The following is a 16,680-nucleotide window of genomic DNA, read 5'->3' on the forward strand; positions in this document are numbered from 1 at the left end:
AATATGACTTCTCATTATGACTACCCTACCTTTAATGGATAGGACCAACGCTTTTAGCATTGTTCCTATATATGTCATAGACCGCGGTAATATAGGTCTGCAGGGCTGCTAAACATTTTCTTGATAGAACCACTTCAATTCAACTGGGCTGCGAAGTTCATATTGAGAAGTACTCACATATATCATCAGATCTGCCACCAGGGGCCTAATTCCAAGTTTGTCGGAATCAAGGTGCTGTTTATCGCACCTCATAAATAACGATACCCCTGGATATGTTATTTGTTGGGAGACATAATTAGCGCATATTCCGAGTGTTTGGGGAATAACATGGGGATTGTGGTGCTTAAAGCACCAAAAAACGTATGGTACGTTACATAAAGTGCATTTTTTCCCTGTTAAATTTCAGTAGGCTTGACCTGTCGAAATGTAATATTGGGTGAGCTATGTGACTCAGCCAGTGATTCCTGGATGTGTTAAATAACATCCAATTGTGAATTCGAACCCCTGTGGAAACAGGTTTTTGAGCAGGGGGTCGTAAAACATCCACCCACTCATAATCAGGGCCGTTTAAGCTGTTTTCTGGACATTTAATGGACAGAACCAAAACATCTGAACTGGAATACTATGCTATTTATGGACTGTACCTATGCTCCTCATCAGGACAGATATACTTGTTATGTATAGCGCATACTGGGGTGGGCAAAGTATTCCTCTCTGCCGGCGGACTTTGCAGAGTTTACCCCAATTCACGTAGAGTGCAGAATTCTGAAAAACTCCAGGAAGTGACACAAAGCTTAATATTTTCTCTTATGAGCGTGAGAAATCGCTAAGTTGGTGCGAGCGTGATTTCTGAACGCGCGCGGTAGACTGCTCCCAATAAGAAAGCTGCTGTTCGCCTTGAGGAATCTGCCGCTCGAGCAAGAAATCTACTCGAGCGGCAGAAAGAAGTTAGCGCCCTCGTCCTCTATGCGGCGCTCCGCACAATGCCGTTTACACTGATTTTACAGAGTAGGAGAAACTCCTGTGCTGAACATCAGCTCGAACAGCTCAACTTACCCAAACTCCTCTGCTCGTGGAATTCCGCATAGCGCGGCAGAGTTTTTTGGGCACTTTGCCGAGGTCAGCGTAGCAGAACTCTGCAAACTACGCCCAGGTCTAGCACATACACCTCTTAGGAGAGCTTCCAACTCTTATTAACGAAAAGGACAGGGCGGCAGAAGTGACATCAAGTACTCTTTGAGTCCCAATGAAACCACAGGCCAAACCCATTATCCCACCATTACCCAATAACAGACTCCCATTTGCTTCTGTTGGGCGTGGAGAAGGGCAACGAAGAGAAAACATAGAAAGTAAACAAAGCCTTGATTATGTCTGGTCCCTGCACGTACCAATGGCATTATCCTGGCTGCCAAAGGACAAGCCAGAGCTAGGAGACGCTGCCTCTGGGTCCACTTAATTTACTTGCTTTTAGACATACAGATATACAACATCAATGTTGTGTCCCTTGGTGAGAAATGTTGGTACTTTTAAGACAGCACGTTTGATTCTGGAACTTTACAGTTTAACTTTCCTCATTGTAAACTTGGCCTACAATAGATAAATATTTGAGGCCCGTTGACTAAAAACTGGCCTTTCTGTATTTGACAACCTTGACATTTCGCTTGCGGGCAGCTGTGGGTGGATACAGGTGGTGCATCAGGTTCCATGATATAGCTGTCTTCTTTGTCTGATGTAACTATAGAAGATGTGTACAAGAAAACGATTGTACAGCTCCTAATGACAGGAGCACTTGCTCCCAGAATACATGTTACACAGTCATTTTTCACCTCTGTTCAGAGAACACTGAAAGACATGTCATTTTTCTATGGGGCACGCACAGCTAGACTATGCAATAAAGAATGAAGAATGAGTCTTGAGCTTACCTAAAGTCATTTGCACAATTAGTAATTTTAGTTGTTTCCCCATGAGAAGAAACGTTAGGTAGCATTTTTAAGGAATAGCATCTGCCGTGGATACTATCTCTTTACACAGTGTTGTGTAAATGTAGCCATAACCTTTTTAGTGCTGATGTTCACTTTCTTGTACCCATGATGGCCCATTGTTTGTGGTCTTAAACGTGCATAGTCTTACATTTGCGACCGAGTTTATGTGTCCCTATGCCAGTGCCCCTGTATCCTAATGCCCGCTTCTAATGTATGCAGTGTCACTGTCTACATGTCACTACGTATCTTTGTGCTTATGTCCCACATGTGTCCTTATCCGTTTCTTAGCAACTCTGCCCCGTTCTGTTACTATCCTCCATATACCACCATCAAAGTTGTGTGTTCTAGCGTCATAATTCAGGTATCGGTGTCCCTTGTATCATGTTGCTCTGACTTAGTTAAAAAAAAAATCAATTAATTGGTTACGTTATTTTTAACCTATGCGTGCACCGAGAAACAATACTACATAAGTTAGGGGTAAAGAAAGATTAACATCAATCATTAACATCAATCACTTCTGTAAGAATTTCCAAAGTTTGAGAATATTCCCTGTAGAGATGAAGTGGAAGACTGTTTCACGGGTTGGGCCCCAAATGAAAAAATCTCCAGTCACTTTATAACTTGCAGATCTATTAAAAACAGGTTTTGGCCAAAAAGTCTTTCATGCATTAGAAGGCAACATACAAACACATCAGAAAAAACTAGAAACCAAAAAAGTTAACTAAAAGGAAAGAGAGAGAGTACAAAGTTAATAGATTGAATAAATGAGTCCAAACATTTGTAAAGGGATTGAGAGGAAGGTAGGGCACAATTATCCTGTCAGGGCTCTCCATGATCTTAAGCCAAAAAGTGGCCGTGCTGATAGACAGCAGGACATTACAAAAATATGGATGAGAGTGACTTCTTAGATGAGAGGAGAATAAAGAAAGTCTTGTCTTATTATTAATCAAGAGCGGGTCTCATGTACCAGCTTTTGCTTCACTGTTCTTTGTTCCTCTTCACGTTCTCCAATACATTTCTTGGGCTGCAACAATCAACAATTATACAATCAGTCGATGATTCCCACGCTACAATATATAGCTTGTAGCTAGATGCTCGCTGTCCTGAACGTTAATGAGCCAGAAAAGCATTTATTTTCAAAATACTTTCTGGGTTTAAACTTGTGGATAAATTACTACAACTGCAGGCAACGTATTCAATTTGATAATTGTTATAAGGTCCAATACTCGTCACGCTTCAATTGAAGTACCGACTTTATTTCTTCTCCTTCACTCTGCGCCTTCCTTCATCTCCTCACCTTCACCTCACAACGTTCTAACATGCCCTCTCGTTCCTTGCCACCTCCCGAGCATTCTATCTTTATCTTTCCACAGGGGAGTGGAATAAACCATCTTGAACTAAGACCTAACTGTAACGTTATTACATTAAGTTGCCTATAACATTAATTAACTAATGAGATTTATTATTAAGTAACATAAATAAGAGAAACTATGAACTAATGTAACTCTCTATCATAATGACATTAAACTAGGATATAACACATCTTCCCATTATAATAAACAACTAACAAGACTTTATATAGTGTTATATTCAACTATACCTAAGATTATGAAAATTCTAAGAACATATATGCATATTATTGATCACATTATTTAGTATAGTCCTTGCTCCAAACAGGAGGTTTGGTCACACGAGTACTAGGAGTCCTCTGCACATTGTTCTGGGGTCTTCTCTGTACCTGTCCATTTCGCGTGGGATCTTCACTTGGGTTTACAGCTGTGACTGGATTCACATATTTTGTAATTCTGTCCATGCTCCAGCACTGTCCATTTCCCAGAACCACAACATTGTCTTTTACCTTAGATATGCAAAAGGGGCCCATGAATTTAGATTCTTTTACTCCTATTTTTGAATAGCCTATCGGTTTCCTGATCATTACCTGGTCCCCTACCTTCCAGTATTGTTTTTTTACACCAAATTTGGTATTGTATCTCTCTTTATACTTTTCCTGGTGTTTTGATATGTTCGCAAGATCATGTGATGAAGCCTTATCACTCCGCCTTCCCCCACCCAACCACGATGGATAGAATTTGGTACACGGTTCTCTTCCTCGTAACGCTGAAAAGGGTGATATTTTGGTAACTGAGTTGGGGGTGGTATGATAGGCCCATAACATTTCTCTAATGGCATTTTCCACATTCAATCTGTTAATACTTGCTAATTGGATACATTCTTTTACCATTCGATTGGCTCGTTCTGCTAATACATTGGCTCTGGGGCAATATAGAGCTGTAGTGTGATGTTTTATCCCTAGAGAATTCAAGAATTGTTTCATCGAGCTTGATGTCAATTGTACCCCATTATCAGTTATAAGAACTTCCGGAATTCCCTCTACACTAAATACATTTTTAAGGAAATTAATGACTGACTCAGTGGTAATTTGGTTAACCAGTTTAGTAGTGATCCAATGTGATTGGTAATCAATGAGAATTATAGCAAATCTTGTTGGAAGCCCAGTAAAATTGAGAGGACCAATGATGTCTAAAGCTAATTTAATCCATGGCTTGATGGGAATCTGTACTGGAGATATGGGAGTTTTGCGTATCATTTTGGACTTGTCGCTTAAAGCACAAATGGAACAATCTTTGACTTCGTTCTCAATCAACGAATCCATATTCGGGAACCAGAATCTTTCTCTCACTCGGGCCTTAGTAAGACTTCTCCCTAGGTGGCCTTCATGAGCAAGTTTTATAATCTTTTGTTTGAGTTCCTGAGGGGGTATAATTTTATCATTCCTAAGAATACAATTGTCTCTTTCGTTAATCTCTAATCTAACCTCCCAAAAGTCTTTGATGGTGTCCTCTAGGTCTTTTTTCCCTAAGGGCCAACCTTCTTTTGCTTTCGCTCTCAATAGCGTTAAAGTATTATCTTGTTGGCAGGCTAATTTCCATTCCTCATCACTAATGGAGGGTAAGTCTATTGATAAAATGGGGTACTCCGTAGTATCGAACTCTTCCATGCAGTTCAACGGAGTTCTTGAAAGGAAATCTGCTGCATAATTTTTATCTCCTGGTAAATATTCAACCGTAAAATAGAAGTTTTCCAGAGCTAGAATCCACCTAGCTATCCGGGGCGTGCTATTATTGAACCCCTTGGTGGAGAATACATATACTAATGGTTTATGGTCTGTGCGTAGGGTGAACTGAGTGCCCCATAGGAAGAATTTAAAATGTTTTACGGCCCAGAAACATGCAAGAGTCTCTCTCTCTATGACCGAATAATTGGCCTCAGCTTTGTTCAAGGTCCTAGACGCAAACGCTACAATTCTCTCCTTGCCCTCTATGATTTGCGATAAAGTGGCCCCCAGACCCAACTTGCTGGCATCAGTTGTGAGAAAGATTTTTCTATTATGGTCAAAATTACATAAGTATGGAGCATTCACAATGGCAGTTTTGATTTCCTTAAATGCATTCTCATGGCGTTCGTTCCATTTGTAAGGAATATGGTTTTTCAATAGTTCTCTAAGATCTGACGAGACAGAAGAGAATTTTTTTACATATTTTGCCATAAATTCAGCAAGACCCAAAAAGGACCTTAATTCATCCTTATTTTTTGGTGCTTTGGCGTTACTTACTGCGTCAACGAGGGAAACCTTAGGCTTGAAGCCATCTTTTGATATGACGTGCCCTAAGTACTCGACTGAGTTCACCTTCAACCGGCACTTTTCTTGCTTTAGAGTAAGGCCCGCTGTTTTGAGTTTACTGAGAACGATTCTCAGGTATTTGTCATGTTCATCCTCTGTTGATCCATATATAAGTACATCGTCTTGGAAACAGAGAGTATTGGGTACCTTACCTAGAATGTTCTGCATAATTTTTTGGAAAACTGCTGCAGCAGATGCCAGGCCAAAAGGCATCCTATTAAACATGTAGGATCCAAACGGAGTAGTGAACGCTGTGAGCCATTTTGAATCAGAGTGTAATTCGACTTGATGGTAAGCACTAGAAAGGTCTAACACTGAAAAGTATGATGCCTCCCCTATAGTGCTTAGTACTTCATGTATTCTTGGGAGTGGATGTCTTTCTATCCAGATATTTTTGTTTAAATCTCTTAAATCTACACATATTCTAATATCGTTACTATTACTTTTCTTGGCCACCACAATGGGGGCCAACCATTCCGAGCACTCAATGGGTTGAATAATTCCTTGCAATTCTAACTTCTCTAATTCTTTTTTTACAGATTGTCTCAGTAAGTGTGGAATTGGTCTGGTTTTATGTACCAGGGGTTTATTTTTGGGTTTGAGTTTGATTTTGTGTTGAAAATTTTTTAATAGACCTAATTTATTGCAAAAAATTTCGGGGAACTCTTGAATGAAAGCTTCCCCAGAATTAACATTCTCGATGCACATAACTTGTTCAGGATTATTAGGATCCAGTTTTATTCCCAGTTCCTTTTGATGTTGCCAACCAAGTAAGTTGGAGCCTTCCTCTACGACATAAATTTTACCCACCGTGGACCTATTTTTGAATGAAATAATACTTTTAAACATGCCCTTCAAGATGATCGGGTCTTTATTGTAACCTTTCGGGCTAATATCTGGATTTTGGAGCTCTATTGTGTTGGTATTTTGAATTTTGTTAAAGTCTGCAGTACTTATTATGGTGAATGGTGAACAAGAGTCGGCGTACGCTTTTATTTTTTCCTCATTAATCGCAATCGTACACACTGGGTATTGAGTGTTGATTTTATCATCTGTGTTTACTTGCAGTATAATTTTTTTAATTAACTGTGGAAGTTCTTCAGAATTTCTGCTGTCCCCATGTTTTGAATTGTCCTTACATACCCTCGCGAAATGGCCTTTTTTATTGCACTTCCTGCAGATTGCAGATCTCGCCTGGCAAGAGATTGAATTAGCAAGGTGATTGTTACTCCCACAACGGAAGCATGTTAAATTCATTCTATTACTACTATTTCTTTGAGGTTGCCTCTCACTGCCTTTAATTTTAAAAATATTATCCTCTCTTACACCTTCCATTACCTGATTTATCTGTACTTCTGGGGAAGGAGTATTAATTTCCTGCAAACAAATTGCAGTGTGTTCGATGGATTTTGCTAATTCAATTGCTTCTATTAAATTCGGTTGTTTCTGTAGAAGCTTTTCTTGTATTTTAGTGTTATTAGTGCAACAAACTAATTGATCTCTAATCAAAGAGTCGTTTAAATCTCCGAACTCGCATAAAGTGCTTAATCCTCTTAACGCCGCAATATAGTTCGTCACACTTTCTTGTTTGCCTTGGGACCGTGAAAAAAATTTATGTCGCTCTAAAACTACATTAACTCTGTCTCCAAATTGCTTTTCTAGTTTAGAATATGTGGTAACATATTCATCCTGGGCTTGACCCTCAATTAAAATATTGGATCAGGAAGAGATTCATATATTTTCCTTCCATGAGTTCCCAAATTGTGAAGTAAAATATGCTGCTTTCTAATGGGGTTGAACTTATCCCCTCCGATTGCAATTAGGTAAGATTCAAAAATCTTAAACCAATCTTTCCATGGTATGTTTGGCTCACCCATCTCATTCAAGAAAGGGATAGGTTGGGACATCCCGGCTGCTGCCATTGTACTGGGTTAATGAAGCCAATTTACAATAAGTTATATTCTAAATAAGTACTTTGATGAGAGCCCAAAAATATCACAATTACGTTAAACGTTACTTTTTTAAGTAAATAAATTAAAGTTAAGCACGGAAATCAATGATGTGCAGCCATCCATTCAAAATTTAAGTAAATTGCAATATTTTAAAACTTAAAACATTATACTTGATGATAATTAAACATTCAATTACGTGCTTGCAAAAGAGTCTATACGAGTTTATAAGAATGTCCAGTCCTATGCTGTAAAATGTATATACAGTACACCACCTCACCTAGAAATGTTTGTGAATTTAAGTTTCTAGACAGGTACTGTAAGTGCTGTGCCTGTCAGCGTAGAAGGACGTTACTCAAGTCAGCATTAAATGTTTGTAAAGGAAAAATTACACGGCAATCCAGGTCGTGATTGAATAGCTGTGGAATTTTGAAATTCTAGCTTGCACGTAGCTTAAGTGCTTGCCAATTCTAGTCAGAATCAACTGTACCCACACGCAAATGAAATTTTAGTGCTTCCTGCCTGTGCGCGGCTCGTAGCAGCTGCCGAACTTCGGTAAGATCATCTTGCCGTGTCAACAGCAACCCGCTGATCAGCTGTGTAATGTAAATACGTTGACTGAATTCTTTAGATTCCAGCCTGTGCGCGGCTCGTCGTAGCCGCCGAACTCCGGTGATAAAACCTGACTGAATTCTTTAGATTCCAGCCTGTGCGCGGCTCGTCGTAGCCGCTGAACTCCGGTGATAAAACTCAACGAGCACCGATCAGCTGATGTAATTACGTTGGGGAAATTCCCGAGATTCCAGTCTGTGCGCGCCTCGCATCAGCCACTGAACTCCTGTCAGAGGCGTCTCCGTCTGTGTCAATTTTCATGCGCGTTCCCTACCGCGCTTTATGCTCGCCTTTAATTTGTCATAAGTGGGAATTCGTAACGCGCTTGAACATTTTGCCAGTGCGCGAAGATAGTTTATTAGTTGTGAAAAAATACACGAACACTTGAAGAAAAGGAAAATATATTCAACTTGCGCGCTGCCTTATGCTCTGTTAAAATCTGTCAGTACGTATTCTCAAGCTGTTTCAACTCCTTGTATGAGATCGACCGAAGGTCACAGGATAGGTGGTAATGCTACCAACCTGAAAAGGGGTGAAGAAGAATGTGCCCCCTTACGCACTCCTCGTCGCCAGTGTTATAAAGTCCAATACTCGTCACGCTTCAATTGAAGTACCGACTTTATTTCTTCTCCTTCACTCTGCGCCTTCCTTCATCTCCTCACCTTCACCTCACAACGTTCTAACATGCCCTCTCGTTCCTTGCCACCTCCCGAGCATTCTATCTTTATCTTTCCACAGGGGAGTGGAATAAACCATCTTGAACTAAGACCTATAGTGTTATAAGGTCCAATACTCGTCACGCTTCAATTGAAGTACCGACTTTATTTCTTCTCCTTCACTCTGCGCCTTCCTTCATCTCCTCACCTTCACCTCACAACGTTCTAACATGCCCTCTCGTTCCTTGCCACCTCCCGAGCATTCTATCTTTATCTTTCCACAGGGGAGTGGAATAAACCATCTTGAACTAAGACCTAACTGTAACGTTATTACATTAAGTTGCCTATAACATTAATTAACTAATGAGATTTATTATTAAGTAACATAAATAAGAGAAACTATGAACTAATGTAACTCTCTATCATAATGACATTAAACTAGGATATAACAATAATCTTTTTGATTTACCAAAGCGTTGGCGTTAGAAGGAGGGTTGGTTTAGGCTGAGTTAGGGTGGTTTGCACTATTTGGAACTCGGCTACTTGATAGTAATCTCGTTCTGAGCTCCTCCTGTATTCTCTAACTTTACTTCCTCTGGAGTTCAACCACAGCCAACAGATCTTCATAGGATGGTAAAAGATTAGACTTCCAGAATTGTCAACTCCCGCCATTTGTTTCTACACTTGTGGCCTGACTACCAACTGCAAAAGTGGAACTACCAGAGACAGTCACTGTTCATCAGACTCATTATGACACTGTGGAGTTTGAGGGAGCTTGAATTATTCAGACTCCCACCTTTTGGAAGCCGTCTTTTCATGACTTTCTTTTCTACTCTTGTCGAGTAACTCTTGTATTCTTTGTTCTCTGAAGACTGAAGGATAAAACGGTAGGACACTCCTCGGACAGGGTCCTCCCGATTTGCCACCTGACCTTTTACCTTTTTCTATGAGTGATAGAAATAATGAGTTCAGCTTCCTCAATATGATGAACTAATAGTGCCAGTTTTAAAAAAAAAATTCTGCTGATGTATGGAAATTATTCATGAATGTGTAGGTACACATCACTGCGAACAGTTCAGTGGAAGCATCTAGCTACATGGGCATCACAAGAGGTTGCATCTAGTCTTGGAGCAGCTGTAGTGATGGAATGTGGACCTCCAATCCTCCGCTGGTACTGTAGATGACCTGTCCATGCGCAGCATCTCAGAATTTAATCTTTTGCTTTATATAATGGGGCGCTTAAGCTCCAATGGAGAAGACTTAGGAGCCAAGGTCAGAAAGCCCTGTCTGACCACTGTATTCACCAGAATTCCCATCTGAGGAAGGTATATATCTTGCATTAGGGGGGATGTGGACCAGCATTAAGGGTGTGGGAGAATAGTGAAGCAGTCTGATCTAGAAGTTCTTAAAATGGAAAAAGAATATGGGTGGACCAATTGATAATAAGTTCTAAAGAGGATTTGTGACATTATTTGAGTAATTTAGTAGACTTTTCTGCCAGGTTTAATACTAGTCACTAGAATTACTATCAGGCTCAGTGAGCTCAGCACTTGGTAAGGAATAAAGAGTAAAAGTAGATTTGTGAGTTTCAAGTTTACCTTGAAGTCTGCCTTCGTCACATCACCAAACACCATCTCTTCTCAGCATCCCAGGCTAATCAACATCATGACCTCTAATTTGTACAAAGAATATCAGAGACTTCGGATTTCCCTGCTGGATAGAGTAGGGCTTGCTGAGCAGGGCTTTGATCAATGCCCAATCCTTTTCTTGTTGGGATGTTTGCAGAGTCAGGGAACCTCAGGAGGGCAAAGCACAGAAAGAATACGTAACTGGCAACAGCTGGCAACAGATGGGTGCTCACAATTCTAAGGGTGCATGTTTGTGTTATTGTAGGATAATTATCCAAACTCTTGGACTCCCATTTAATGGAGCCTCAGTTTTCAGTGTTCTAGTATTTGAGCCCAAAAGCCAATTCTTTACTTCTCACTGTCACCGCAGCCATGTCAATAGTCCAGTTACAATTTGTACATGTAATTGCTCTTTGCCAAAGTCATTATTCCCTTGTAAGTGTCCATGTGTCATTGTCGTCCCCATGAGTACAATATACTTCTGCAAAGTCAGTGTGACTACATCAATGCCCTCATTTTAGTGTCCAAACTTATGGCAGTCCCTGTTCCATGGTCACTATGTAAGAATTCCCGTGTCAATAGCAGGTTCTTGGTATGCATGTCAAGGTTCAAGTGTCAGACTCCAAATGTAGCTGTTTAGAGTGCCTCTATCAATGAAGCAGTGTCATTGACCCAGTGTGTCCATGTATAACATATTATACTGGTATCATCCTTGTATTAGCGTGTGTCCATTTACCAAGCCTCTCGTGGTAGTGCCATAGTCAAGGCCTAATGCCAGTGCTCCAATCCTATTGTTAGCACCTCTGTCACAGTGTAGTGGCAATAAAGACCCAATACCACTGCCTCCATGTCTTTGTCTCAGTACAAGTGTCTGTCTCAGATCTGATGTGCTTTTACTGTGACATTTGTATAAATAGCCTTTATACAGCCATAAGGCTTATTGAGAGCATTAGCATAGAAAAGAAAAGTAAGTAAGGGACATGTGAAGAATGGAAGAAACCTAAGGACTGAAAAGGCAAGGGAAGAGAAATCTGGGACTTATTACATGCAACAGGTGTGTGTGCTTTCTGAACCCCCGGGGCACCCAGTTATCATGAAAGGGACGCAGACGATTGGTTAGCCCCTTCTGTAAAACAGATCGCGCCTGTGACACATTTGCATCAGTGCGATCTTTAGTGGGTGTTCGCTCATTTACATTGGGGTGTGGCAGCATGCAAATGAGAGAACATTTTGCCTCGGCACCCACAAAGTATTATAAATGCAGGCGTGGAGGCAAAGGAGCTTTGGGGGGCGGGGGGAGTGGCGCTCTGATTGCAGGCGCCACAAAGCAGTGGACCAGTCAGTGCATCACACAAGGACAACCCATTAAAGGAGTGACAAGGGGTCCTTTGGACCCCCCCCCAGCCAACCTCAAAGAAGGTGGGGGAGCCACTGACTCCATCCACCTGCAGTGTTTCCTTTAAAGGAAAACAGCATTGCTTCAAACAGCCGGTCTGCCCACTAATGTGCAAACCAAACCACAGGGTATATGCAAGATCGACCAGGTGTGCGCACAGTGCATCCCGTTAAATATGCAGCGCACACCAGAGCACCACACCCTATACATCATACACACCGAGGAAGTGACAGAAATATGTATACAGACAGAATCAGGCTGGTTTAACAAGGATAAAGCAAGACGTTTAGAAATTGAATTTTGGTTCAACGAGTAATGCAACTCAATGAGAGGGAGCTTGCAAGTCCCAAACAAACAGTTCATCTTTGCATAAATTATATTTTGACAGTGCTATCATAGCCATATTATGAATAAGTGCATCAAAAGAATAGTGGTCAAACATTTTTCTTCTTCAGAAATGTTGTGTAGGAGGCTGGCCTGGCTTGTAGTGGGTACCAGAAGTACTTACACCTTGTGCCAGGTCCAGTTATCCCTTATTAGTGTAGAAAAGGTGTTTCTAGCAGCTTAGACTGATAGAAGGTAGCTATGGCAAAGCAGCTTAGGCTGAACTGGGAGACATGCAAAGCTCCTACTATACCACTTATATCACATGCACAATATCATAAGAAAACACAATACACAGAGTTACTAAAAATAAAGGTACTTTATTTTTATGACAATATGCCAAAAGTATCTCAGAGAGCACCCTCAGTAAGAAGGTAAGTTATATACACAAGTTATATGTACACAAACCAAAATTAGGTAAGTAATAGCAAGAAAAGTAATGCAAACAGTGTAGAATTACAATAGGTTGCAAGAGGAGCACATGGGTATAGGGGCAACACAAACCATGTACTCCAAAAGTGGAATGCGAACCACGAATGGACCCCAGACCTATGTGAGCTTGTAGAGGGTCGCTGGGACTGTAAGAAAACAGTGAGGGTTAGAAAAATACCCCACCCCAAGACCCTGAAAAGTAGGAGTACAGTGCACCTACTACCCCCAGAGAGCACAGAAGTCGTGATAGGGGGATTCTGCAGGAAGAACACACACCAGCAGTGCACTGACAACGGATTTCCGGACCTGAGTACCTGTAAGACAAGGGGACCAAGTCCAATAGTCGCAACATTGTCCGGGGGGGAATGAGCCCAGGAAACCCCAGCTGAAGGTGCAAGGAAGCTGCCACCGGTTGGAAGAAGCTTGGAGTTCTGCAAGAAAAAAGAGGACTAGGAACTTCTTCTTTGGAAGACAGATGTCCCACGTCGCGATGAAGTTTGCAGAGGTGTTCCCATGCTGAAAGACCACAAACAAGCCTTGGTAGCTGCAAGTGTCGCGGTAGAGGTTTTTGGGTGCTGCTGAGGACCAGGAAGGACCAGGAAGGACCAGGATGTCACCTTTTGGAGGAGGAGACAGAGGGGGCGCTCAGCAACTCAGAGAGCCCTCACAGAAGCAGGCAGCACCCGCAGAAGTACCCCAACAGGCACTTAGAAATAAAGTGAACTGGAGTCCATGTGAAGTCACAAAAGGGAGTCCCGCGACGCGGGGGGACAACTCAGAAGGTTGTGCACTGCAGGACGGCGTGCTGGGGACCCAGGCTAGGCTGTGCAAGAAGGAAATCCTGGAAGAGTGCACAGAAGCCGGAATAGCTGCAAATCACGCGGTACACAGCTTTGCAGTCTAGTGTGGGGAGGCAAGGACTTACCTCCACCAAACTTGGACTGAAGAGACACTGGACTGTGGGAGTCACTTGGGCAGAGTTGCTGTGTTCCAGGGACCACGCTCGTCAGGATGAGAGGGGACCCAGAGGACCAGTGATGCAGTCTTTTGGTGCCTGCGTTAGCAGGGGGGAAGATTCAGTCGACCGACGGGAGATTTCTTCGGAGCTTCTGGTGCAGGGTGAAGGCAGGCTACCCCCAGAGCATGCACCACCTGGAAACAGTCGAGAAAGCCGGCAGGATTAGGCGCTACAATGTTGCTGGTAGTCGTCTTGGTACTTTGTTGCGGTTTTGCAGGCGTCCTGGAGCAGTCAGCAGTCAATCCTTTGGTAGAAGGTGAAGAGGGAGATGCAGAGGAACTCTGGTGAGCTCTTGCATTCGTTATCTGAAGAATCCCCCAAAGCAGAGACCCTAAATAGCCAGAAAAGGAGGTTTGGCTACCAAGGATGGAGGATTGGCTACCAAGAGAGGTAAGAGCCTATCAGAAGGAGCCTCTGATGTCACCTGCTGGCACTGGCCACTCAGAGCAGTCCAGTGTGCCCCCACCACCTCTGTTTCCAAGATGGCAGAGGTCTGGGACACACTGGAGGAGCTCTGGGCACATCCCCTGGGAGGTACTGGTCAGGGGAGTGGTCACTCCCTTTTCCTTTGTCCAGTTTCGCGCCAGAGCAGGGCTGGGGGATCCCTGAACCGGTGTAGACTGGCTTATGCAGAGATGGGCACCATCTGTGCCCATCAAAGCATTTCCAGAGGCTGGGGGAGGCTACTCCTCCCCAGCCCTTCACACCTATTTCCAAAGGGAGAGGGTGTAACACCCTCTCTCAGAGGAAGTACTTTATTCTGCCTTCCTGGGCCATGGCTGCCTGGACCCCAGGAGGGCAGAAACCTGTCTGAGGGATTGCCAGCAGCAGCTGCAGTGGAGACCCCGGAAAGGCAGTTTGGCAGTACCCGGGTTCTGTGCTAGAGACTCGGGGGGTCATGGAATTGTCCCCCCAATACCAGAATGGCATTGGGGTGACAATTCCATGATCTTAGACATGTTACATGACCATGTTTGGAGTTACCATTGTGACGCTATACATAGGTAGTGACCTATGTATAGTGCACACGTGTAATGGTGTCCCGCACTCACAAAGTCCGGGGAATTTGCCCTGAACGATGTGGGGGCACCTTGGCTAATGCCAGGATGCCCACACACTAAGTAACTTTGCACCCAACCTTCACCAGGGGACGGTTAGACATATACGTGACTTATAAGTTACTTATGTGCAGTGGTAAACAGCTGTGAAATAACATGGACGTTATTTCACGCAGGCTGCAGTGGCAGGCATGTGTAAGAATTGTCAGAGCTCCCTATGGGTGGCAAAAGAATTGCTGCAGCCCATAGGGATCTCCTGGAATCCCAATACCCTGGGTACCTCAGTACCATATACAAGGGAATTATATGGGTGTACCAGTATGCCAATGTGAATTGGTAAGCTTAGTCACTAGCCTGTTAGTGACAAATTTGGAAAGCAGAGAGAGAATAACCACTGAGGTTCTGGTTAGCAGAGCCTTAGTGAGACAGTGAGGCTTCACACAGGGAACACATACAGGGCACCTACTTATGAGCACTGGGCCCTGCCTGGCAGGGTCCCAGTGACACATAGACTAAAACAACATATATACAGTGAAATATGGGGGTAACATGCCAGGCAAGGTGGTACTTTCCTACATGTTGCACCATTTGTTTATTTCTCTATTAACAGAAAAGCACTACACAATAGAAAGGAAATGCTGGTTAATGTGAAAGTGTGTCAGAGAGAGTGAAAATCAAGTTTATTTGGACCTTAGTCCATCAAGCCAAAGTCTATCCATACTCACAACAGCTTCTTATATTTAATATATCTATGCTCAAATATATATGTCAAAATAACAGTTAAAATACATATAATAATTGCATAAAATACAATATTATTCATATAAATAAAATCAAACTTAGCCTGAAGATAAAAACTGAAAAAATACAGTTAAAATTGTCACCCACTGTATGAGAATGGAGTATTTTGTAGTGAGGCTGGTTAGGTCTTACTATGCAAAACTTACACAACGCCCCAAACTAGGTCCTTTTGGATTCACAATAATAAATCCCTAGCTCAGTTCTGGAAGTATGGCACAGAGCAGTCAGGCTTTACTAGTGGAACATGTGTTAAGCATTTCAGAGTACCAACATGGACGACAAGTAATTGGCACAACTCAAAATAAATCTATTTTTTAAAATAGAGCAGAGTTTTATATAAATTTAGACACCAAAAAGATTACAATCAGATATGTATAACCAGAGTTATGGTTTTTAGAGTGAAAAACAAATCAGTGCAGCTCACTAATGTTACATTTTAACATTGAGGTAGAAGGAGAAAACAGGTAGTGACAATCGGACACTTGTAGGTTGTAGTCCACTGTAAACCACCAATTGTTAGGCTGATGATGATCCCAAGATCAGGATTCAGCAGTCAGTACAATTTTACCGGGCTCGTGGGGCTTAGGTGTAGAGCTGTCTTGGCAGTCCTTGATGAAGTAAACGAGAGCAGTTATTGTTGAAAACACACTTGTGACATTCGGTCACTTGCAGGTTGAGTTCAGGGGAACCCACTGGAGGTTAAGCTGGTGTGAGTCCCTGGGCCAAGGGTCACCAGTCAGTATAACGTTTCCTAGCTCGTATGCCCCAGGTGCAGAGTGGCCCTGGCTGTCCTTGGTGCTGAACACAGGAGCTGAATTTACCTCTGAGACGGTGCTGGAGAGGAAACGGTTGCAAAAGAGCAACAGCGGAGCCACAGAGGTGGGTAGTGCAGCATTGAGAAAAGGTGGTGAAAGCCTGACTGGCCTCCAACAAGTTCGGCAGAGGCAAACACAATGTGTGGAGACTTCGACATTTTGGAGTCTGGGGGAAAACAGTGGCAGTCTCAAACTTGCTGGCAGTCCGGACTACATTTCCCACAATGCATTAGACCATATACTTTT

The 16,680-nt window shown here is 42.5% G+C and overlaps 1 protein-coding gene across 1 annotated transcript in view; it reads right to left on the reverse strand.

Annotated features, from left to right (window-relative positions):
* The window catches only part of MAJIN (membrane anchored junction protein), a 378,916-nt gene that overhangs the window by 40,177 nt on the left and 322,059 nt on the right, over nt 1-16,680 (reverse strand). The window lies entirely within an intron of this gene.

This window comes from Pleurodeles waltl, chromosome 9, assembly GCF_031143425.1.
Source record: "Pleurodeles waltl isolate 20211129_DDA chromosome 9, aPleWal1.hap1.20221129, whole genome shotgun sequence".
In the NCBI taxonomy this organism is placed as follows: domain Eukaryota; kingdom Metazoa; phylum Chordata; class Amphibia; order Caudata; family Salamandridae; genus Pleurodeles; species Pleurodeles waltl.